This window comes from Sceloporus undulatus, chromosome 1 (genome assembly GCF_019175285.1).
Source record: "Sceloporus undulatus isolate JIND9_A2432 ecotype Alabama chromosome 1, SceUnd_v1.1, whole genome shotgun sequence".
NCBI classification, from domain to species: domain Eukaryota; kingdom Metazoa; phylum Chordata; class Lepidosauria; order Squamata; family Phrynosomatidae; genus Sceloporus; species Sceloporus undulatus.
In genome coordinates, this window is record NC_056522.1 from 375,693,577 (window position 1) to 375,716,823 (window position 23,247).

Here is a 23,247-nt window from a genome sequence, read left to right on the forward strand (position 1 = left end):
TGCGGCTCAGGAATTTCTGAGGAAAAGCAATGACAGAAGAAATGGGGAAAAATCTATAAAGCTAATTATAAATCTCATTCATCATCATTATTATTATATTATGATTATTTTATTATTATATTCTTATTATATTAACTTAATCTCCCATCCTTCCCAAACTGGCACTCAGGGGCAGCTCCAACCAAATTGAAAGAACAGTGAATTACAATATTAAAACACGGTGAATTTAAAAAGAGCAATTGGAAAACATACCAAAAAGAAACCCACAGCCTTTTCTTCAGCACATCTCCAATTAACAAAAAAGCCACCTGAAAAAAAGTTGCCTGGCCTGCGGTTTGAAACAACAGAATGCCCCTAAAGGAAATGGAGCTGGGTTTAGTAGTTCTTGGACCCAGAACCCGTTAGGTTCAACAGGAAAGTGGACAGTTGTTTTTGCTTTGAACTTGCACAAACACAGACACAGTTGGCCAGAATGGTTTGAAGGCTCTCCAATTCCAATGCTGCAGCAATACTGCAGGATGCAACAACCCTCCACCTGCCCTTTCAAGCTGTTTTCTTCCTTCCCAGAGGAAACTGCTAGACTCCAAGCAATACCTCCTTCTCAGTGCTTCAGCTGATCTCAATAAGAATGGCCCATTTTACGGCTACAGTCATTTGTTAGCATGTAAATGTCGGCGGCTGGGGGGGGGGGGGAGAGACGAGACAGAAAACGTGGTAAATCAAACAACCCAGAAATTTCAATAGAGCGGGTATCTGTTTCTGTAATCAAAGCAGCCTGATCTGAGGGGCATTCAGAAAAAACATCAGCTCTGTCGAGATTCAAAACAAGCGAGGATCACAGATTAGGAATGCCAAGGATACCAGTGCTAAGGCACAGCTCAAGCACAGCTCCAGAAAGATCATACGCTGCCTTGGGCTGAAATAAACTAGAAATCAACTCTGCGTTTTCTAATTTTTCAGTCAAACAGGGGAGGAAGTACAGATAGCCTAAAGAATGCGACAGGCGTTTGTTGTTCTTTTTTCACACTATTCTCTTGTGTTCTCCTTAATCATGTGTGTTTAAAGAGTCAAGACCCTTGGCATCAAAACCGATGAGTAAGCGGCCACAAACACTGATATCAGAGAGTTTGGATTGTGCTGCGTCTGAAGCCAAGATGGACAAGATAGTGCAGTGCCACTGGAAACCTATGGAGATGGCAGAGGAGGACAGCAGAAGAACTAGAAAAGGATTTACAAATCATGAAATAGCTATACCAAGGGGAGACATGTGCCCTTGGAAGCCCCTGGTCCTCTAACTTTACTTGAGCGTTGAGAGAACTGCTTCACACATGCACAGTGTCAACCATGGCTCAACACAGACAAACTCAAGAAAGCCTCGTGAGTCAACTGCTGCAGTCACTAGTGACAACAAGCAGGCGGCACTAAAAGTGACATGTGAGAAAAATATGTATTCATCATACTGAAAAACGCCTAATGACAGAAGCAACTGCCTCACAGACTGATGTTTCATATCCGCGTTTTTGAAAACCAGAATTTGGGGGGGGGGGGGCAAAGAAAACTGGCATCTTATTTCTGCCTTTTATACCATTATTTAAGAGTCCTTACATACAGCATGAGGCGTTTTTTTGGAGAGCCATTTGCAGCAAAGGTAGAAGGATGGAAGATAAAAGCCATTTCCATCCACAGACCAGGAAAGCTGATCTGCCAGGCCCCATGAAGACAAAGAGCGTCAGCTTTCTTTTTTGACAGAGAAAACTTTATACGGGTAGGTTATCCCTCCCTCCCTGCTCTGTGTTGGTCACTCATGGCTATTTTATTGTTCTACCACTGCACAACACCTAGGACAGCATAGCACCAGGCTGCAAGATTGCAGCCCTTTGTTTCTTTCCTGTCTGGGAGGAAACACAACAAGGGGAATGGAGCCCAGGAACCAGCCAGCATCAGCTTGTTCTGTGTGCAATTCCACAGAACAACCGAAGGACCTGAGTACGTTTACATTACAGGTATTGACTTCCTCCTAATCAGGATCAACTAGTATTGTTTTGTAGTGGTGCCTCAAGTTTTTCCGACTTATGGCTACCCTAAGACATATTATCATGGGGTTTTCTTGGCAAGATTTGTTCAGAGGAGGTTTGCTACTGCCTTTCCCTGAGGCTGAGAGGTGTAATCTGCCCAAGATTGCCCAGTGGGTTTTATGGCAAGCATGACATCGAAACCCTGGCCTCCAGAGGTCATAGTGCAACTCTCACAACCACTTCACCATGTGTGCTCTCTTCAACTTAGAAACTGGAAACTGAAATTTTTTCTCTCAAAAAGGGTTAGTGGCAATGGAGGTTGGGCCATGCTTCTTTGCTGTCCTTGAGGTATCCTAGATCAGAGTGGGTATGTGCAGAGTTTAGAGAGCCACACTGGCTGATTTTGGTCCTCTACATCCCAGAGGGGATTTGTCTGCCATTTTAGTGACTGAAGAGTGCAAATGGCACCAATCCACTCCTGGTCAACTTTGGTCGATTTGGGTGGGAAGGGTATTGCTGTTTTGGGTAAGATAGAGAACCATTTTTAATTTGTTAAAACTTTTTCCAAAATAGGCTTGGGCATCATTGTTTTTAATTGATGTCAGCCAATGGGGTGCCCTGCCAAAAAGAAAGGAAGGACACATTTTTTTAAAAAAAGGCAACCCTAATTATTGGCAGATGGACCAATAGTAAGACAGGGCACAGTCCATAAACGAAATCAGACCTGGGGGGGGGGGAGCAGATGGCAGGCGAGAGTGCACCCAAACCAAGGCCAACAGCCAGTTGTCACAAGGAAGGTCAATGTGAGAGGAGTTGGCTCTTTAAGCAATTAATTTATACCCACCAATGTCCAATCCATGTTATTCCCCATCAACCATGTACAAATGTGAGAGCTGGTCAGGAATCATAGAATCCTAGAGTTGGAAGAGACACAAGGGCCATCCAGTCCAACCCTGCTATGCTGGAACTCACGATCAAAGCAGTTCTGTGACATGGCCGTCCAGCCTCTGTTTAAAACCCTTCAAAGAAAGAGATTTCCACCACTCTCTACGAGAGCATCTTCCATTGTCACAACTGCTCTTGCTGTCAAGACGTTCCTCCTTTGTGGAATCTCTTTCCAGCAGCTTGCAACAGTTTATGTATTGTATTCTCTGAGCAGCAGGACAGAGAAAACAAGAGTGCTCTCCTCAAATGACACACCCTGTCAAAACTCATACAGGCATCAACTATCACCTTAAACATTCCTAGGATAAACATACCCTGTAGGGCTTGTTTTCCAGACCCGTCACCATTTGGTTGTCTCCTCTGGACACGCTCCAGCTTGTCTACATCCTTTTGAATTGTGGTGCAGACAGAAATGGACACAGGAAAATCCAGGTGAAGCCTGGACAAAGCAGATGAGTGGCACTATTACTTCCCTTGATCTACTACACTATACTTCTGTTGATGCAGACTAGGAACTGCATGACCTTTTTAGCTGCTGCATCACACTGTTGACTCATGTTCAATTTCCTTGTGGTATACAAGGACTCCTGATACCTTCACAATAGTTCTGTTAACGCAGGTGTCCCCATACCTATATCGTATTCATTTCATTTATTTATTGTGCCTAAATGCAGAAGAAAGCTGATAAAAAGAAAATCAACTTATGTGACATGTGTGTGCTGAAAAAGAGTGCTGAGGTAACTGTGGCTGTCACAAAAGACAAGCAAATGTGTCCTTGAACAGATCAAGCTAAATGTTCCCTGCAAAGCCGCAATGACGAAACTGAGGCTGGTCATTTTGGCACTAATCATGAGAAATCATGACTCATCAACAAGTCATAATGCTAGAAAGGTAGAAGACGGGAGAAAGAGAGGAAGACAACACACCAGATGGATAGACTCAATCAAAGAGGATACTGGCCTGAATCTACAAGACCCAAGCAAAGCCGTGGAGGATTGGGGGGGGGGGGGGTCGAGATGTTTCATCCACAGGGTGGCCATGCACGAGATCCACTCAAGGGCACTTAACAACTACATCAAAGCACCCAGGTCTTCTTTTCCCTCCATCAAGTCGACAGAGAGCAGCAGTTAAAAACAGCAACAACAAACTTCTTCCAACATGGGATCCAAGCCAGCAGACTGCATTTCAAAAACTCCATATATAAAATTATAAAGTCTTACCGCTGGTGGAAAGACAGGGGGGAGGGAACCAACTTGATCTCCTGAGGATAGAGTCTGTAACTTGGGAGCAGCCACTGAGAAGGCCTGTGTCCTGCATCCTCACCGACAGAGCTAGTGATGGTGGTGGGACCAAGAGAAAACCTTTCTCTGCAGATCTTAGAGAATGGGCAGTTTTATATGCTTTCTTGTTGTGGATCACCAGATGAGCTTTCTGGGTTTCGAGGTGATACATAAACAGTTTTAAAAATATTAAAATGATATACAAATAATAGGACCATCTGATATTAGACCAAGCAGCACTGTTAACTCTCCATCCCTCTGCAATTTATTTCCTCCCTCAAAATGCCACTATTAGTCATCAAGGAGAGAAAAGACAGATATGATACAAAGGTGCATTTCTTCCCACATCTGCAACTGCAGTTAGTTTCAAAATGTTAATTATCGAAGGGAAAGGATTAAATCCACCCATTCCCTTATCCCAATGCACCTGAGCCCCACACAATGGTTCCAGTTGTATATGCATCTAACACATAATGTAGCACTTGGCTGGTTTTCCAGCCTGTCCAGCATCTCCATCCAGTCTCTTCTGCTACCACCAACCTGTACAAACTAAGCCTACAATGTTTTCCTTGCCTTGTTACTAATGTGTCTGCAAATTAAGAAACACAGTTCCATGCCTTTCCATCAAGGAAACAAAACCAAGGTACTTTCTTTTTTCCATACTGCAATGCTTTGCTCCACTGATACTTGAGATTGATTATTTCCAGCAAGGAGGAGGGGAGCATTGCCATTTTTATCGCCCTGTTGCTGCTCCAAACAGACCCTCCCAGCACCTCACACTGACAGGAATCTGGAAAGTCACTGGAAGCACAGCACACCCTGCAGAACTTGGAAAATCCATAGGGAAGAATAAACAATGCATTGGGCCACCACACAATTCCAGTGCAATGAGAAGGACTGTTTCTAAACACAGAAATACAAAGACAAAGTCCAGCTGCCTACAAACCGTAGTTTATAACTTCTTGGAGGCTTTCTGTATGTTTCACCATCAGTGGCAAGGACCATGGAAATCTTACACCTTTACCTAAAGATCTTAGGACTTCGATCATAGTCCAACTCTCTACCATGCAGGAATGCACAGCTAAAGGACATAGGTGGCTATCCAACTTCTGTTTAAATACCTCTGAAGAAGGAGAGTCCCCGACCTTCTATCATTACATCTATTCATGTTCCGTACTTCTTGATGCTTTAATAAACTACTGTTGTTTGTATGTAGAGAGATCCTGAGCCCTTTTGAGACTAACTGAATAAATAAATGGCACATGAGCTTTCGTAGACTTCAGTCTACTTCCTCAGTGCTTACTGTTGTTTGTGTGTGTGTGTGCCAAACTGCTTAATTATGTTGTGACTACAAGTTTTCTGAATGGAAATATGAGACTGAAGACAAATAAATAGATATAAAACAAAATGGTGCATACCAATTTTTTCCAACAGATTTTAAGATAGCATTAGGTGCAGATTCCTTAGAATAACGTCCTCTGTTTCCAAAATGCAAAAAACAGGACACCAGAAGTATCATGGTGTGGCAGTCCAAGAAGTTGTCTCTTTGACAAGGAAGAAAACATCTACTCAGCATTAAAGTCCAGAAAAGCCTATAATCAAGAATCTGGAATCCTTCTCTTCATTTTGTCGAGTTTCATGAAGGCCTGGACACACAGGCCAAATTAACATATTTTGCCATGATCCAACTTTATTACATTTAAAAGAAGCACATTTCATTTAAACAAGGGATGGGAAACATGTGGTCCTCATGTGGTCCTCAGCAATGTTAAACTGCAACTTCAGCATTCCTCACAATTAGTTATAAGGGCTAGGGCTGATGGAAGATGAAGTCCAGCATCATCCAGAGAGCAAGATTTCCCCATTCTTGATTTAACAAAATGGCAACCATTTGTCCAGTTAGGCCATTCCTATTTTGCCCCATAATAAGAATTCTGTGCTGCTGAAGTGAAGTCATGAAAACCCCATAACATGTGTGCAAATGAAAAGAACAGGTATGCAAATTAGGCAGATTAAAATATCTGCTTATAATTTCGTATTGTTTCACCTGCAGTTTCTTATACATACAAGAAGCAATCCTTAGGTCAATCACAGTTTGCACATTTGTTGAAAGGAAACACCAGTGGGTGACCTGTAATGAGAGTGTGTGTGTGAAAGTGAATGAGCCTCATACAGTGGAAAATGCCCCAAGGTGGTCTAAAACTCAACAACTGCTCTGTCTACACAGCAATGCAAAGTTCCAAACATTAAGTTTGGCTTGGAAAGTCCTTACCCATACTGGGGAAAGAGGTGGGCAAAGAGTGGGCATGAGATGCAGCCCTTGGGATCCCAAATGTGGCCCTGATGCTTGCAGAAGCCACCAAAGTCCTCAAACTCCCTATACTAAAAAGGGGTGGGGAATTTCAGGTGATTTGTTTGCCTAAAGACAAATTCTGAACCACATGCTAAGTGGTACTTGTTTTCCCCAAATTCCAATGCCCCCCCACCAAAAAAAAAAAAAACCCCACTGAAAAAATGCAGAAAATAAGCCAAAATGGCAGCTTGGTGCCATTATTACAGACGGATATCCATATCAATAGATTCTGTAGCCATGGATTCAACCAACCATGGTTTGGAAATACTCACACAAAGTGATTCCAAAAAGCAGACCTCGATTTTGCCATTTCATATAAGGGATGCCATTTTATAACCATTGCATATATGGACATAAGCATCCATGGATTTGGGGTCCACAGGGGACCTTGGAACCAACTCCAGCAGATACCAAGGGCTCAAGTGTATACACTTCCACCAAAATGTTTCGGTGCACCAGGCAGGCATTGGAGAAGAATGGCCAGCTCCCCTTTTGCAAATGTCTAACCCTGCTGTAGGAGCTGGGTCCAAGTTTACAACCTATGGTGTTAAATAGAGTTCAGGCAAAGAAGACGTGGAAATCCCAGGGTCTTGGATAGATCTAGAACATTGTAAGTTTTCCTAAACAATGTTCCTGGGAAATAAAGCATGCTGCTCAAACACAGGTTACTGGGTACAAGCAAAGCATTTTCCAAGACAGCGGGACTCTGAAGCAAACTTTTCAAGATCTCAGCACTTTGCAGGGACAAAGCTAAGAAGAAAGGAGGTGGGCATGTAACTTGCTTCTACAAGGAGGAGGAGCACACACGAGGAAGCTACATAGATATTCTGGTGTCAGAACTCAGTAGCTCGATGGAAGCCGATTTAACATACTTCCATTGGATGAGGCCAAAGGCTGATATAGTCCCGCATCCAGTTTACCACAGTGAATGTGCTGTTTGTTTAGTTTTAAGCAAGTTATCAACACAGTAGGTAAGACTGAAAAGAAACAATCCTGGCATGAACGCTTTTGAAAACATGCAGCTAAGGTCAAAGGCAGCACATATGATCTCTGCTGCATGAAGGTGCAAGAAACAAGGAGTGGAATGAATGTGGAATTATGGTGGTGAGAAGATGGAATATGCGTGTTGTGTGCCTTGAGTCATTTCCAACTTTGGCAACTCTAGGCAAACCTATCTATCATGGGGTCTTCTTGGCAAGGTTTGTTCAGAGGAGGTTTGCCTGTAGTGGGGTCTCCTTCCTTGGATGTCTTTACGCAAAGCTGGCCATCTGTCAGGGATGCTTTGACTGAGAGTTCCTGCATGGCAGGGGATTGGACTGGATGGCCCTTGGGATCTCTTCCAACTCTATGATTTTTTGATTCCCCTGAAGCTGCAAGTGTGTGACTTGCCCAAGGTTACCCAGTGGTTTTTCATGGCTGAGCTAGGAATTGAACGCTGGTCTCCAGAGTCATGATCCAACACCCTAAACCACGCTGTCTCTCTTAAGGTGGAAACATATAAAGGGTGGTAAATTCACACATGAAATTCACAGTGTGGAAACCGGGTTTTCAGGGGTCATTCACACTATGTCCCGAATAAACCAGCATGGTGTGCAAGGGGGGCTAACTCTGTCTTGGCGGGAGGAGTGAGTTGCATCTTCTGTAGTGCATGCAGTACCGATTGATCTAGATCGCTGGGATCCATTCCGGCCTGAGGTGCCACCATGTTGATCTGAAAATGTGCCAGTGTGAATGCTGGACTGGGTGAAGAGATTCGATTGCGCTACACGTAGTGTGAATTGATTCAGTACCACATCACTACACAGATCCGCATCGGTACAAAAAGTGAATGTGAATGATCCCCAGGATTTCAATCAAACAGGCCGTGCATTGACATGGCACAGCCTCATGGGCTAGTGTGATAGATGAGAACATCCACCAGAGAAAAAGGCAGCTTGTGAGAGGTCATATGTCATGGAAAGAAGAGGAGCAGGAGAGGGTGTGTGGTGGAGAAGTAACACACCATTATCTTTACTGCCCTGGGGCTGCATCCTTTCCATTTGTATCCACCTCTACAAGCGCCAAAAGGGCAGTGTGTGTTTGTCCTTTAAGCTGTGCCAAAACACATATCCACAGAGATTCAGAACAATCAGGCCTGCTACATGGGAGCAAAAGGTTGCAGCCAAATTAAAAGGGTGGGGACCCTGTTCAACAATTTGGAATCTGCTCATAGGATATAGGAAAATGTGACCCATAATGTAGAGGGGTGAGAGGAGAGAGAGAGAGAGAGCCTTTCCTACAAATGAAGGAAAAGAAAAAAAGAGAAGGGGTGTGGGAGGGAAGAGTGTTGTTCAAAGAAATGAGGCAACTGGAACAGAATATATGAGATGACAACATAGGAAACTTCTACTGAAGGAAGCGACATGCTACGGCTGTCTCCCCCTAACCTGGCACCCTCCGAATGCTTACAATTCCCGGCTCCAGCTGCCACCCTTGTTGTATGGGATAATAGGAGTGGCACTCCAATGCATACTAGAGAGCTTCTCACCTGATCTTGGAAGCTAAGCAGGGTCAGTCCTGGTTAGTATCTGGATGGGAGACTGTTGATGAAAACCGGCTACGGTAGGCTAGATTTCAGAGGAAAGAAGTGGCCAAACCACCTCCGATTATTCCTGCTTAATTCACAGGGTCACCATAAGTCAACAGGCGACTCGAAAGCACCTACACACGCCAAAGCTGAGGTCTGCCCTTCCCACCCATGGGCTAGAACAGGGGTCGGCAACCTACGGCCCTGGGGCCACATGCGGCCTGTCGAGGCCTAGGGAACGGCCCCAGCCTGGCCCTGCCACAGATTGCTGCCGGGGCCTTGCTCTCCCGCGCAAGTGTGCGGGGGCCTTTGCGCGCGGGGCAAGCAGCGGCAAGGCGGGCAAGGGGAGCAGTGGGGGAAGCGTGCGGCGCAAGGGGGGAGGGCAAGGGAGCAGCGGCGGGCAAGGGAAGAAGAGGAGCAAGCAGGGCCAAGCGGGGGCAGGGGAGAGGAGCAAGTGGGGGCAAGCGGCGGGCAAGGGGGCAAGGAGCGGAGCATGGGGGGCAAGCGGCGGGCAAGGGGGGCAAGGAGGAGCAAGTGGGGGCAAGCGGCAGGCAAGGGGGGCAAGGAGGGCAAAGCGGGGGAAGCGGCAGGAAGGGCAGGGAAGCAAGGGGGCAAGCGAGGCAGGGCAAGGGATGGGGCAAGCACGGGGGCGGGGCAAGCGGCGGGCAAGGGGCAGGAGGAGTAAGGGGGGGCAAGGGGGGGCAAGGGGGGCGAGGGCAAGGGGGGGCACGGCGGAGCAAGTGTGGGCAAAGCGGTAAGTCGGTGGGCAGCGGGAGGGGGCATAGCAGGGGCAAGCGGGGGCAAAGGGGGCAACGGAGGAGCAAGTGGGGCCAAAGCGGCGTGGCAAGGGGAGGCAAGCAGGGGCAAGCGGCGGGCAAAGGGGGCAAGTGGGGCAAGCGGCAGGCAAGGGGAGGAAGGAGGGCAAGTGGGGGCAAGCAGCGGGGAAGAGGTGGGCAAGGCAAGGAGGAGTAAGTGGGGGCAAGTGGGTGGCAAAGGGGGGCAGGGGAGCCTACGTGGGGGCAAGGGGCAAGGGGGAGCAAGGGGGGGCAATTGTCTATAGAAGCCTCAGAAACATGCATTTATATTAACATTTTTTAAAAAATAATTAGATTTTTTTGCGTGTCCTCCATTTCTATTTATTAAAGTGTCCTCCATTTTAAATTTTTGTCCTACATTTGTGACGGTTTATTTATTTTATTTATTTATTTATTTAAATTTTTTTTCTGTCTGAGGGACAGCAACCCGGCCCCCAGGTCAAAAAGGTTGCCTACCCCTGGCCTAGAACAAAGTCTATTTGAGACAGAGAGAGAGAGAGAGCAAGAAAGGTACCTGCAACGCCTCATCCACTTTCTGAGGTCAGTTGGCATGCCATCTCTCACTCTGAGCAGGAAACCACCTTCTTCTTCCCCCTCGGCACATGTTCTCTTCCTCCAGAGTTGCAGCCCAGAAAATAATCCCACCTGCTTCTCCACCTGAGACATAAGGCCCCTGCATCATCGAGGCACTCAAATCACGTCCTTGAGGCTGTGACATCAGTCTGTTACCATGGGAATGATGGGGGCTGTTCAGAAGCCAGTGTTATGGAACTGCTGCAGGATCAGGCGGCAGAGTCAGCTTCTACATGAGCGTAACACATAGACCAGGCTATAGCGTCCATTCCTTACACCCAAGCACAGGCAAAACCTGACCAGGCAAGAAGCCACCAGCTGCAGGGGGTGGGGATGGCTGTGGCAAGGGCAAATTAAAATGCCTCTGCTTTCGCTGACTGGAACAGTGTATACAATGCACATAGGTCATGGGTTCAACCATCACAGATGCACAGAGTAGGAAGAGACCTCAAGGAACATCATGTCCAATCTCCTGCCATGCAGGAACTCTCAATCAAAGCACCCCCAACAGATGGCCATCCAGCCTGTTTAAAAAAAAACTCTACAGGAGGAGATTCCACCACTCTTTCCCTGTTGGTCCTACTAGATCTCTCAGCAGCTTTTGATAGCATCCTGTCCTCCCTTACTGTCAAAACCCCAACTTCCAACCTCAGCTGTTACTAACCTATGGGACATCCCACCAGTGGAGAACAGGGTTAAGGGATGCCAGCGGTAACAACAGAGATGGGGCAGGGCTCCTGTAACTCCACATAGGAGTTACAGGAGCCCTGCCCCATATGCAGTTTGGCAACTCTAGTGGAAATATAATCTCTAGCATCCCAGGGGGCTAAATTTGGCAATAGAAACCTAAGCTCATTTTTTGCTTCAATAAGGGCTTTATTTGTCCTTATTTATACAAAAGCTGCTTGTCCACCTCCAAGCTATCTGCTTCTCCACTTCTATGCTTCACCTTGGGGTGAAAGAAAATAAGTAATTGAGTACTGCAATTTAGAAGATGGTAGCAAACCACAGTGGTATGGTGGTTTGCGTGCTGGACTGTGACCATAAGACCAGGGTTCAATTCCCTGCTTGCCACCATGATTTGCCAATCCCAAAGACTGAAGAGGGCTAATCTAGTCACTGATGCCTGGGAAGGCCTTCTCATCTACAAATCCCCTTCTTTGCCCTGATTCTGCCCCCCTGTACACACATTGCCCAGGTATAGTGTATCATAAATAGCACAAATACAAAATGCACTGCACAGACCCCAAAAGACTAAAATAAGTGTCTGCAAGCAATATGATGGCAGTCTCACTAGGCCAGAAAGGTGGAGGGAGTCCCCCAGTTCCTCCCAGATCATGGGGATCCATTAGATCCAGTTATTGTAAAAGTTCATGAATCTACAGAGAAGGTGGGAAACCTCTTTTAGTACAAAGAGGAACCTAATTTTATAAGTTCTTAGGCATAGTGTCCCAGTGGTGGGCAAAGCCAAAATGCCTGCGGTAAAAAAAAAAAGCCAGCAAATTTTAACCTAAAGCACTTACTGCCTTAGGACAGGCATTTCAACCTTGCAAAAGGAGAACCACTCCTAATCAAAATGCTGACATTGGGGCATGGCCCTCTGGGTCCCATGTCAGAGAAAAGTGGAATATAATTTTTTTAAAATTTATTTATTTAGAGTATTTATACCCCTCTCTTCGTAAACCAGAATTGCATAGTGGTTTGAGAGTTGGACTACGACTCTAGAGACAAGGACTCGGTTCTCAACTTGGCCATGAAACCCACTGGGTGACCTTGGGCAAGTCACAGGCTCTCAGCCTCAGAGGAAGACAATGGCAAATCTCTGCTGAACAAATTTTGCCAAGAAAACCTGTGATAGGGCCACCTTAGGGTCGTCATAAGTTGGAAATGACTTGAAGGCACATAACACACACACACACACACACACCACTCTTGCAGCGACAAAGGCTCTCAGAGCGGCTTAGCGATTGTTAATTTGACAATTCTCTGTTCTGAGATTTACAGTCTAAAAAGACATGACACAAAAGGAGAAGGGAATGGCAATGGGGATGGGGACCAAGTCCAGCAGATATTGCTGGTTGTTCTCTCCCTCCAAGGCCAGGGTGGCAGCTGTTAAGATGGAACGAGGGCCTTTCATCTTCCTCTGGGACTAGGCATGATGGAGCTGTATTTAAATAAGTACATTTAAAAAACTTGGAAACTAAGAACCCGACAAAGCCACGACATACAGCACAGTCTGAGGTTTTCCTCCTGTGGTTTACAAAACATCACCAGGGCTTGCACACACTCTGGTATGAAAAGACTGGGTCAGGAATCAGCATTTAGATGATGCCTGGACTCTTGGAGACATTTTTTCCTGGGCATATTGGCCCTGCTCACAAAGTTGCTTTCAACCAAGCTGTGAGACCTATATATGTGAAGCAACACCATCTCGAAAGGAAATGGAAATATTCCTGGAGCCAGGCAGTTGACACTTGTGAGTGCAAAGTGTAGCAAAGGTCTAGACCACAGAAATAGCCATGTTGGTTTAACTGACCTGGCTTTACTTTCTGTTATTTTATTTTCCTGGCCAATGCCTCTGCCCCACCCTGGTACAGTCACTTGGTACGGTGCACTCCATGATAGAGCTCTTGTTTTAGATTTTTGGACTCCTGAAGCTCCTCGGGCAACACTGACAGTCCTTCCTTGTCAAGAAACCAGGTGGGCTGTACCCACCTACAGAGAACTCATTGACATCTTGCAGCTATGCCCTGAGCAAACAGGCCAGCCATTCACTTATAGCCAAATGACAAACTCAGCCAAAAGAGGTGCTTCTCTATGTACATCCCCCTCCCCACTTCCCCAGTGAACAGAGAGCCATGGCACAGGGAGGAGGCTTCAATATTCCGTGCAAAACTCACACAGAGTCAGAGAAGCATCTCCTATTTTTGTGTCACATAGACAGATGTTCAGAGGAGGTGTTAGGGGAGGAAAAAAACTAGGCCCTTTAAAATCAACAGGCTGAAGCCTCTAGAGGAGCCTTTCCTCATCCTTTTACCCTGGAGGAACCTTGGGAATAATTTCCAGGCTGCAGAGAACCCTCACATAAACATTAATATATCTATAACTCAAAAATATTTATTGTAAAAAAAACATGATCTCTTGTGGAACCCTTAGCAACCTCTCAAAGAACCCTTCGGTTCTAGGGAACCCTGGCTGAGAAATCCTGCTCTAGACAAATATCTCCCAGCCATAACAAACCTAACAGAAGAAAGAGCCCTTGCAGAATCAGACCAAAACACTATGTAGTCTAATGTACAAAATGAACTATATTTTGTTTCCACAGATGCCTACAGCAAGCTAATAAGAAGGATATACGTTCAACAAGCACTTTCTTACTTGGGCTCCATAACAATTTGTACTAATGTACTGACCCTAATATTGGAGACAGTATATGAAGCCACAGAAATAGTTAAAAGATTTTCTATCTCTTGGTTCAGCCATTAATCAAACGGAGACTACAGTCAAAATCAATAATTTAAAGGACAGATAAAAGAAGGTAAGATCCTCAAGTATAAAGGTATATAACTGAATTCCAAAATCAGGATCAGACCAGTGTGACCTGAGACACCCAGATTTCTGAAAAGGAAGTTGGCAAAACAGAATGTTTTAAGCACATTCAAATCAAGTTGCATGGTTCACTGCCTTCAAGAAAAGGAAAATGCCATTTCCTGATGCCTTAAGTACTCCCTTGGAGGGAAGAGAGATCAGAAAAACTTATCCAAGACAGCATCAAAGAGAAGAAGCAGCAGCCAAAGAAGCTAGGAGAAGCATAAGCTTTTGGTGGTTACTGTCCCACTTGATCAGGTCCCCCTGAGTCAATCCCAATTAATACACAACATAATTTTACTTCTGCTCTTGAGCAAAGAGGATGCCTCATTGAAGGGTCTTTGGAGATACAGCTACAACTTTGCTGGTCTTGTCTCAACCATTTGTGCGTTGCTCCTGAGCTAGATATCTTCTGCTCAAGGTCATTTGGTCATGTCCACAAGCTGGAAACAGAAGCTCAAAAGATTTTCCATTTCACATCTCCTTTCCCTCTGAGTCCTTCACTTTTTTGCCCTACTTTTTTGACTTTCACCACCAGCCTGGAGTATCTGTCTGGCTCCGGCTAACAGCATAACCTCAGTGGGGTAGTACCAGCTCTGTATCTCATCTTGCTTCCCTGCTCTACTGGGTGGGGAGCATCTCTCCTGGGTCTCAGCTACAAAAATCCCCCCAACCAGACCGCCCACTGTGGGGATTGTGAAACTAAACCCAGGCTTAGCTGACAATGCAAAATGCTAGGTAAGGGTGGCAGAATATGTCAATGCTTTCAAGGATGATATTAATGGATTTGCAAGGATTTGCTTATTCACCCACCAGTAACACCTTAGGTTGAGAGCACTACTCCCTGTGTTAGAAAAATTACTTCTTTGGACTACAACTCCCAGAATTCCCCAACCAGCCTGACCTGGTAGGGGATCCTAGGAACTGTAGCCCTATAAGCAAATTTTCCAGGCTTTGACTAACAATATTATAAAAGATAACACTACTGTAACTAAAACTACTTTAACAGCCGATTACCCACCCACGAAAAGACAAAACCAAAGCTGCTATCTAGGTTTATGTGCATGTCAACAAACAAAACTTATACACTGGCAGGCTATATTCCCACTTTGCTAGAACAACCTGTTCTGAAAAAGAAGGTCCTTCCAAATATGTCTATCCAGGGTCCATTTATCTAGAGATTCTGGGGATTGAAGACAGGACCTTCTGTGTTCAAAGCATGCTCTATCCCAGAGCTACAGGCATACTACAAGAAATAAATCATAGATAGATTGCTGGGGACAGATTTAAAAAGTACCTTCAGAGAGCAGCCCCTCTGCGCAGTTTCAGACATCACAGCACCCTCCTTGGAGTTTTGCAAAGTCCTTTGAAGGGCATTTCTGAAAAGCAAGTAAAGGGAGGGGGAGAAGAGGAGGTTAAAGAACAGCAGGTAATTAGCAGGCAGCAATCTTTTTATTTCTATTTAAAACCAAGGGCATACTATAAAAATTACTGGAGGACAAGATCAACCAAATATATATATTTTAAAAGCAACATCATAATACACTAGGGTCTTCTCTCCAAAGCTTGTTGGGAATGACAAAGTAGACAGAGTGCACAATGAATTTTCAAAGGTAACAACAGAAGCAGAAAACTATACATGCACAGAACAACTCCTGGAACTTTTTTTTATCTATCTCAACTCAAATAAGTCAGTAAAAAGTGCAAACCATCACTACAGCACAATCCTATCATCAAAACCAAAGCTTTGAAAAGTTACTTTTGAGGGGTAGGACTCCCAGAATCCTCCAGCCATGATTCTGAAAACTGTAGTCCAAAGAAGTAGCATTTCCAAGTTCTGGTTTAAACACTAAGTACTGTATATGAACAAAAGCATATGAAGACACATATAGGAAAAGCACTCAAGCCTGTTACAGACTGCCAAAATAAAGCTGCTTGGGGTCTCTTTGGAGGTATGCTATTTAAATGATGCATGGGTCCTAAGAGTCCGGAGGTCGCGCCAAAGCCACACTCCATTCCTAAGCACTGGAGGGCAGCTTTGGTGCAGCTTCCGGATTCTTAGGGTGCATGCATCATTTAAACAGCATACCTCCAAAGAGACCCGAAGCAGCTTTATTTTGGCAGTCTGTAACAGGCCCCAGACTCCAACTTCCATGAATTGAGAAAGGTGTCTAATATTGAACCAGCCTATTGATCCAGCTAGTAACAACTGTGAACTAGATTTTTCTCAACGTGAACTGGAAACACCTCTCCAAAGTTTCAAGGAGAGATCTTTCTATTTACCTGTTTTTAACATCCTTTTAACTCATGGGAGAGAACTGGGTGATTTGCAGGATTCATGTAGTTTGCCAAAGCCCCCAAAGATCGGCAGCATCTCTCATCATTACATTTTTGGATAATTAATACCCCTAAAAGCATCCATTTTAAGGCTGTTTTCTTTCTTTCTTTTTAAGGAGATACCTTTTGGGGGCCTTTTGCAAAATAGGAACCAACAATTCAGTTACACCCAATTTGGGGGGGGGGGGGGGAAAGGTATGTAAAGTCCAGAGAGGTGGCAGAAAATGGGGCTGATGTATTCTCTGGACCCTCCATGACTGCCTACCCTGGTTTTAACTAATAATAATAATAATAATAAAAACTTTATTTGTATACCGCCCTTCTAAAAACCAGGGCGGTGAACAACAATTCAGAACAATATAACATCAGGTCATACAAAACATTAAAACAGATTAATAAAAATAATAAAATGTCCATGCCGGCAAGACAGTGCTGACAAGGGGAGGGGGGGAGAGTAACTGGTCAGGGGTAAGCTTGTTCAAATAAGTGGGTCTTTAGCCCCTTCCTAAATTGGGCTAGGGAGGTGGCTGAGCGGAGCTCGAAGGGCAGCGCGTTCCAGAGGTTGGGGGGCAGAGATGGAGAAAGCCCTCCTGGTGGTAGAACTATATTTCGCCTCTGGAACGGTTAACAATAGCTGCCCTGATGATCTGAGTGTGCGGGGCGGATTGTACGGAGAGAGGCGGTCCTCCAGATACCCTGGGCCCAAGCCATTTAGGGCTTTATAGGTAATAACCAACACCTTGTATTGCGCCCGGAAGCGAATAGGCAGCCAATGTAAGTCTTTAAGGACTGGTGTTATATGACTGGCCCTGGCAGTGCCAGTGACCAGACGGGCTGCCATATTCTGCACAAGTTGCAGCTTCCGGGTATGGTACAAGGGTTGCCCCATGTAGAGCGCGTTGCAGAAATCCAAACGAGAGGTTACCAGGGCGTGTACAACCGTTTCAAGGTCTCCCCGGTCGAGGTAGGGACACAGTTGGCGTATCAGCCGAAGCTGATAACAGGTGCTCCTGACCGTCGCATCCACCTGAGATGTAAGGTGGAGCAACGAGTCCAGGAGCACCCCCAAGCTGCGTACAGAGTCCTTCACGGAAAGCGTGATTCCGTTCAGGACAGGTGGAACCACCGCCAGCCCCGGACCGGGGGAACCTATCACCAGTACTTCCGTCTTCTCTGGATTCAGGCTGAGTCTGTTGTCCCTCATCCAGCCCATTACCGACTCCAGACAGGCCACGAGAGGAGAGACGCCAATCCCGGTCACTGCATCAGTCGGAGACATAGAGAAGACTATTTGGGTGTCATCAGCGTACTGATAACACCGCGCCCCATGTCTCCGGATGATCTCTCCCAGCGGTTTCATGTAAATGTTAAAAAGCATGGGAGACAGAATGGCTCCTTGAGGGACCCCAGATGTAAGGGCCCTCTCATCGGAACGCACGTCTCCCAGCTGCACCATCTGGGACCTCCCGGAGAGGTAGGACCGGAACCACTGGAGCGCAGTGCCCCCGATTCCCACCTCCGCCAGGCGTCCCAGAAGGATACCATGGTCTATGGTATCGAAAGCCGCTGAGATGTCCAAGAGCACTAACAGGGACACGCTTCCCCTGTCCATGCCCAGACGGAGATCATCGACCAAGGCGACCATAGCAGTCTCAACCCCGTAACCCGCCCGAAAGCCAGTTTGAAATGGGTCTAGATATTCCGTTTCATCCAAGATCGATTGAAGTTGGATTGCAACCGCCCGCTCGATCACCTTCCCCAGAAATGGCAATAGCGAAATAGGCCGATAATTGTTATGCAACAGGGGGTCGAGGGAGGGCTTTTTTAATAGAGGTTTAACTACGGCCAATTTCAAATTTGTTGGAAATTGCCCATCCCTCAGTGAGGTGTTAATAATCCGCTGTAACAGCAAAGTTACAGCTGGGCCCCCCTGTGCCGCCAGCCATGAGGGACAGGGATCGAGAGGGCATGTTGTCTTCCTAACACTTCCAAGGATCTTGTCCACATCCTCGGTACTGACAGACTCAAACTGATCCAGACTAACCAAGTCCACGGATGCCCTGGATACCTCTACTCTAGGTTCTGCTCTAAGGCTGGCCTCAAGACCTTCGCTTATCCGAGAGATTTTATCCGCGAAGAAGTTGTTAAATTGGTCGCAGCAGGCCTTAGAAGGTTCAAGGATCTGGTTCGGGGCAGGAGGGAGCTGAGTTAGCTCCCTCACTACCCTGAACAACTCTGCCGGACGCGACTCCGCGGACGCGACACGTGCAGCATAGAATGAATTCTTAGCTGCACGTATCGCCTCTCCATAGTCCTTCAAAAGATGGTCTAGGAGAGTCTGGTCGGATAAGCACTGGTGTTTCCGCCAGCGGTGCTCTAGCCGTCGCAGAACCCGCTTCCGTGCCCGGAGGTCTTCTGTATACCAGGGCTTTCGTTTGGAAGCAGGCCTGAGAGGGCGCTTGGGAGCGATACTGTGTATAGCCTTGGAGAGACCGGTATCCCAAATACCGGTCAAGACATCAACAGAATCGCCGTCATTTCCATCCATAAGCCCCTCTAGGGCTTCCTGGAACCTTTTGGGTTCCATCAGCCTTCGTGGGTGGACCATTCTAATAGGTCCGCCACCTCCAAGGGGGATCTGGGTAGACGCCTTGATCGCTGCCTCCACAAGGAAATGATCCGTCCATGACAGGGGGGAAATGTTGGTTATTTCCGCCCACGGATTTTCCATGCTCGTACAAAAAACCAAATCGAGCATATTACCCGCAGAATGTGTTGGACCCGAGACCAGTTGAGACAGCCCCATGGAAGTCATGGTATCCATGAATTCACGAACTGCACCGGATGGAACATAGCTGGCCGCGAAGGGAATGTTGAAGTCGCCCAGGACTAAAAGCCTGGGAGACTCCAACAATACCTCCGAGACCAGCTGTGTCAGTTCGTCCAGGGAGTCAGTCAGCGCACGAGGTGGCCGGTACACCAACAAAATCCCTAAGCTGTCACTGGCCTTCAGGGTCAGGTAAATATACTCGATATAAGAAGTTTGACGAACATGGTTCCTAGAAAGAGACAAGGTGTCCTTATGGATCAAGGCGACACCCCCCCCCCTGCCCACCTAACCTGATCTGGTCCTTCACTGAGTACCCGGCAGGCAGGGCCTGGGCCCACACAGCTTCCCCTCCAGGGGAATGCTCTGAAGATGCCAGCCACAGATGCTGGTGAAACATCAGGAAGAAACTCTTCTAGAACATGGACACAAAGCCCGAAAGCCCCACAAAAAAACAGTAGAGAGGCTGTTTCACAGATATTTGGCAACATTGACACCCACCTCTACACATCTTACTTCGATAGAGAATTTCAAGGAATCATAAGAGCTGGAAGGGACCTTAAGGGTCATCAAAGTCAACTCTCAGCCAGCACAAAAATACATGGCTAAAGCACTCCCAAAAGATGGCAATCCAATCTCTGTTTAGAAACCTCCAAAGAAGTAGAATCTATCACCCTTCAAGTCAGTCTCTTCCATCATCAAGCAGTTCCTACACTAAAAAAAAAAAGTTCTTCCTAATTTTTAAGTGGAATCTCATTTCCTGTATTTTGAATTCATTGGTTCATGTTCTAGTCTCTGGAATACCAGAAAATAAACTGGCTCCATCATCTACATTATGTGTGTGTGGTGTGTGCCTTCCAGTCATTTCTGACTTACGGTGATCCAAGGCATCCCTATCATTGGATTTTCTAGGCAATATTTCAGAGGTGGTTTTATAGCCCTTCATACATTTTAAAATGGCTCTTGTGTCATCTCTCAACCTTCTATTCTTCAAGTTAAACAAGCTAGCAACCTAGGCCATTCCTCACATGGCTTGATTTCCAGACATCTGAATGTCCTGGTTGCCCTCTTCTAGACAGGTTCCAGTTTGGCAGTATCCTTGTTGAACTATGTATTCCAGCTGATGTCCCTGACCAAAACAGAACAGAGTGGTAGTACTGCCTCTCTCAATGTGGACACTATACTCCTGTGGATGCAGCCTAGAATTGTATTGGTTTTCTGGTTTTCATCTGGTTTTCATCACACTGGACAGCAGAGATGTATGAAAGAATGCCATAAACCAAGTTAATGGTAAAGCTTTCTGAAGCATTTTGGATTGCCACCATATATTGTCTGACAATTGTGGCTGGTTGACACAGAAATCAATGAGACTAGATTCCCAGCCAACTTGATGATGTTTTGAAGTACAATTCATGTCAACCCCAGATGGCATGGTCAGTGGTGAATGACTGTGGATACTGTACTCCAAAACATCTGGAGGGCCCTGATGCTGATGGAAGCCTGAAATTTGTATATTATTGCCCCATTGTCCTTATGAGGGCTAAACACTAAACATTCTCTCAGAAACTCAGGTTAAACAAATTCCATGTTATACAGTACATGTTCAGAAAGCACTTCTACACCAGTTAGTTGCTTTTTTGTCTAGCAGATAACAAGAGAAAACTGCCTCTTTATTCTCAATAAATAAATCAAGTGGCTTAAAATATTAAAACCAACAGAAAGAAAGCAGCAACTCTAAATTTAACACAATGAAAGCTTCTACAAAAAAGAAAAAGTAACATGCAAACTACTGGAGAAAATAACTCAGCAGTACACAGTCCTCCTATGGGCCCTTACCTCATTCTTTAGCTGTACAAAAATCTGACCTTGGGCAAGTCCTGATGACAGAAAGCTATTTTTGTACTTCACTATGCAAGCATAGGTAAAAGCATTAATAAAGGGAGACAAGCTTCCTGCAACACTAAGGTCCAGAAATCTACTTTTAAAAAGGAGTGGACTGTTTCATGGTGTCTGAGATCCTGCATCAGCCTTGAGGAGTGTAAGCACTCTGCCACTGTACTTCCATCTCCTCTTTTTCCTTTGCCCCAGTGCTGCTAAGCTTTTGCATGGCCATGTCTGGGCAACATCTGCGGTCCCCAGCTGGGAGAAAAAGTGTCATCCTCCCTGATCTCCACTTTACTCCTGCATACTTAATGGAGATCTGGTCTACTTACTGAAGACCTAGTGCTTTTGTTCACAAAACCATCGTTAAAACTGTACTTGTCATTTCATTTCCATACACAAAGGATTTTGAATTTGAATTGACATTCCCACATACCAGTGGCATATATAGGTCTGTTCCTGGCTTTCCACTCCACCAAATGCATCTGAGGAAGTAGATGTAAGTCTAAGAAAGTTCATGCTGCCAACCTCTTTCTTTCAGCTACTCTCAAAGGTGCTACAAGATCTCTCTACATGGAGATCTTGAAGACAGATATCTCTTGGTTGTACACTGCCTGAATGTGGCTCAGGCAACTGGCATGAAAAAAGACAGATGCATAAAAAAAGAAGGTTTGTTGTGCAAGGAAGTATTGAAAATCTTCTTGTGCAACAATCTAAAACACACAAATGCAAGTGCAATGAGCAACTACACCCACATGCTTCACCAAGATCCTATCTAGCACATAAAATCTGTTATGGCTACAGACTTTGCCCTTAAGGATATAAGCCAAATCATGAAGTAGGAGTAGAATCCTGAACTTGGCCAGATAGCTGAATTCTTAACTTTACAAGATCTCAACAGAATAATCCCCTGGGCAGTAATGTATAAAATGATTTTATGTAGTACTGTATCTCAAATGTCCTAGACATTGTGCAATATAGAATGCATACTTTCCTTCACTCCCAACAGAAAAGCTCTGAAATTGTATACACTGTAGAGCCTGCTGCACAAAAGTAGGCCAAGAGTGCCAAGCAGTGTCCACCTCTTCTCCTCCGCACAGTCTGTTTGCTAAGTTTAGACCTGCAGGTTACTACAGACCCACAATAAAGGCAAGAAGGAACAACCAAAACACTTGCTTCAACCAGTCAAAAGCATTCACTTCACATTCCAGGATGCTTGCACCTTTTTGGCACTTCAAATCCTGTGCTTAGCCCTTTGTTTTCACCACCTGTAAGAGCATTGTGGGGTTGCGTGTTGAGCAGTTTCCTGCAGAGAAAGATTGAGGAAGTGAATGCATAAAATATGGAGAATGTTCAGTTTCTGGAGAGTCTCAATGAAAATGAAAAACAACAAAGAAAAGTCTTCTAGACTCTAGGGCTGAAAGGACAGGTGTATGGACAACAGGTGATTAAGATTTCCTGTGCTCAGGAAAACTAACTCTCTCTCTCTCTCTCTCTCTCTCTCTATATATATATATATATATATATATATTTATATATATATATGCTGTCTTTATATGAGCTATAGATATTGCAGAATGTAGCTCCCCAAGTACAGCGGGCCATTGGTATCCGCTGGGGTTTGGTTCCAGGACCCCCCATGGATACCAAAACAGAATAGAATTCCATGGATGCTCAAGTCCCATTATATACAGTGGCAGAGTAAAATGGTATCTTTATATAAAATGGCAAAATCAAGGTTTGGTTATTGAAATTCATATATATTTTAAATATTTTCAAGCCGTAGATGCTTGAATCAGTGGGAAAAAATCCGTGGATAAGAAGGGCTGACTGTACAGCATAGTCAGGACTTAAAAACATAGTAAGCACACACATCTCCTACATCATATGGCTTAGGTCCAGCTTACTTACAGGCATGTCTCCTTCCATATAATTCACCCCGCACACTTAGGTCCTCTGGGACTAATTTACTGTATTTAAAGAAGACCAGGCTTGCTGTGGCTACCCAGAGGACCTTTTCATCAGCCGCTCCTAAACTTTGGAATGACCTACCGGAGGAGATCTGTC

General features: G+C 45.4%; 1 protein-coding gene across 3 annotated transcripts in view; it reads right to left on the reverse strand.

Moving 5' to 3' along the window:
- Positions 1 to 23,247, reverse strand: part of FBXO34 (F-box protein 34) — a 96,260-nt gene that overhangs the window by 28,173 nt on the left and 44,840 nt on the right. The window contains exons 2-3 of one of the 3 annotated variants that reach the window (XM_042464649.1): positions 15,433 to 15,514; positions 10,489 to 10,748 (exon numbers count right to left, since the gene is read on the reverse strand). The gene's annotated coding sequence lies outside the window, so the exon portion shown is untranslated. Of the gene's footprint in view, positions 1 to 10,488; positions 10,777 to 15,432; positions 15,515 to 23,247 lie in introns of all 3 variants that reach the window. The other 2 variants (XM_042464633.1, XM_042464641.1) reach the window with 2 other exon arrangements.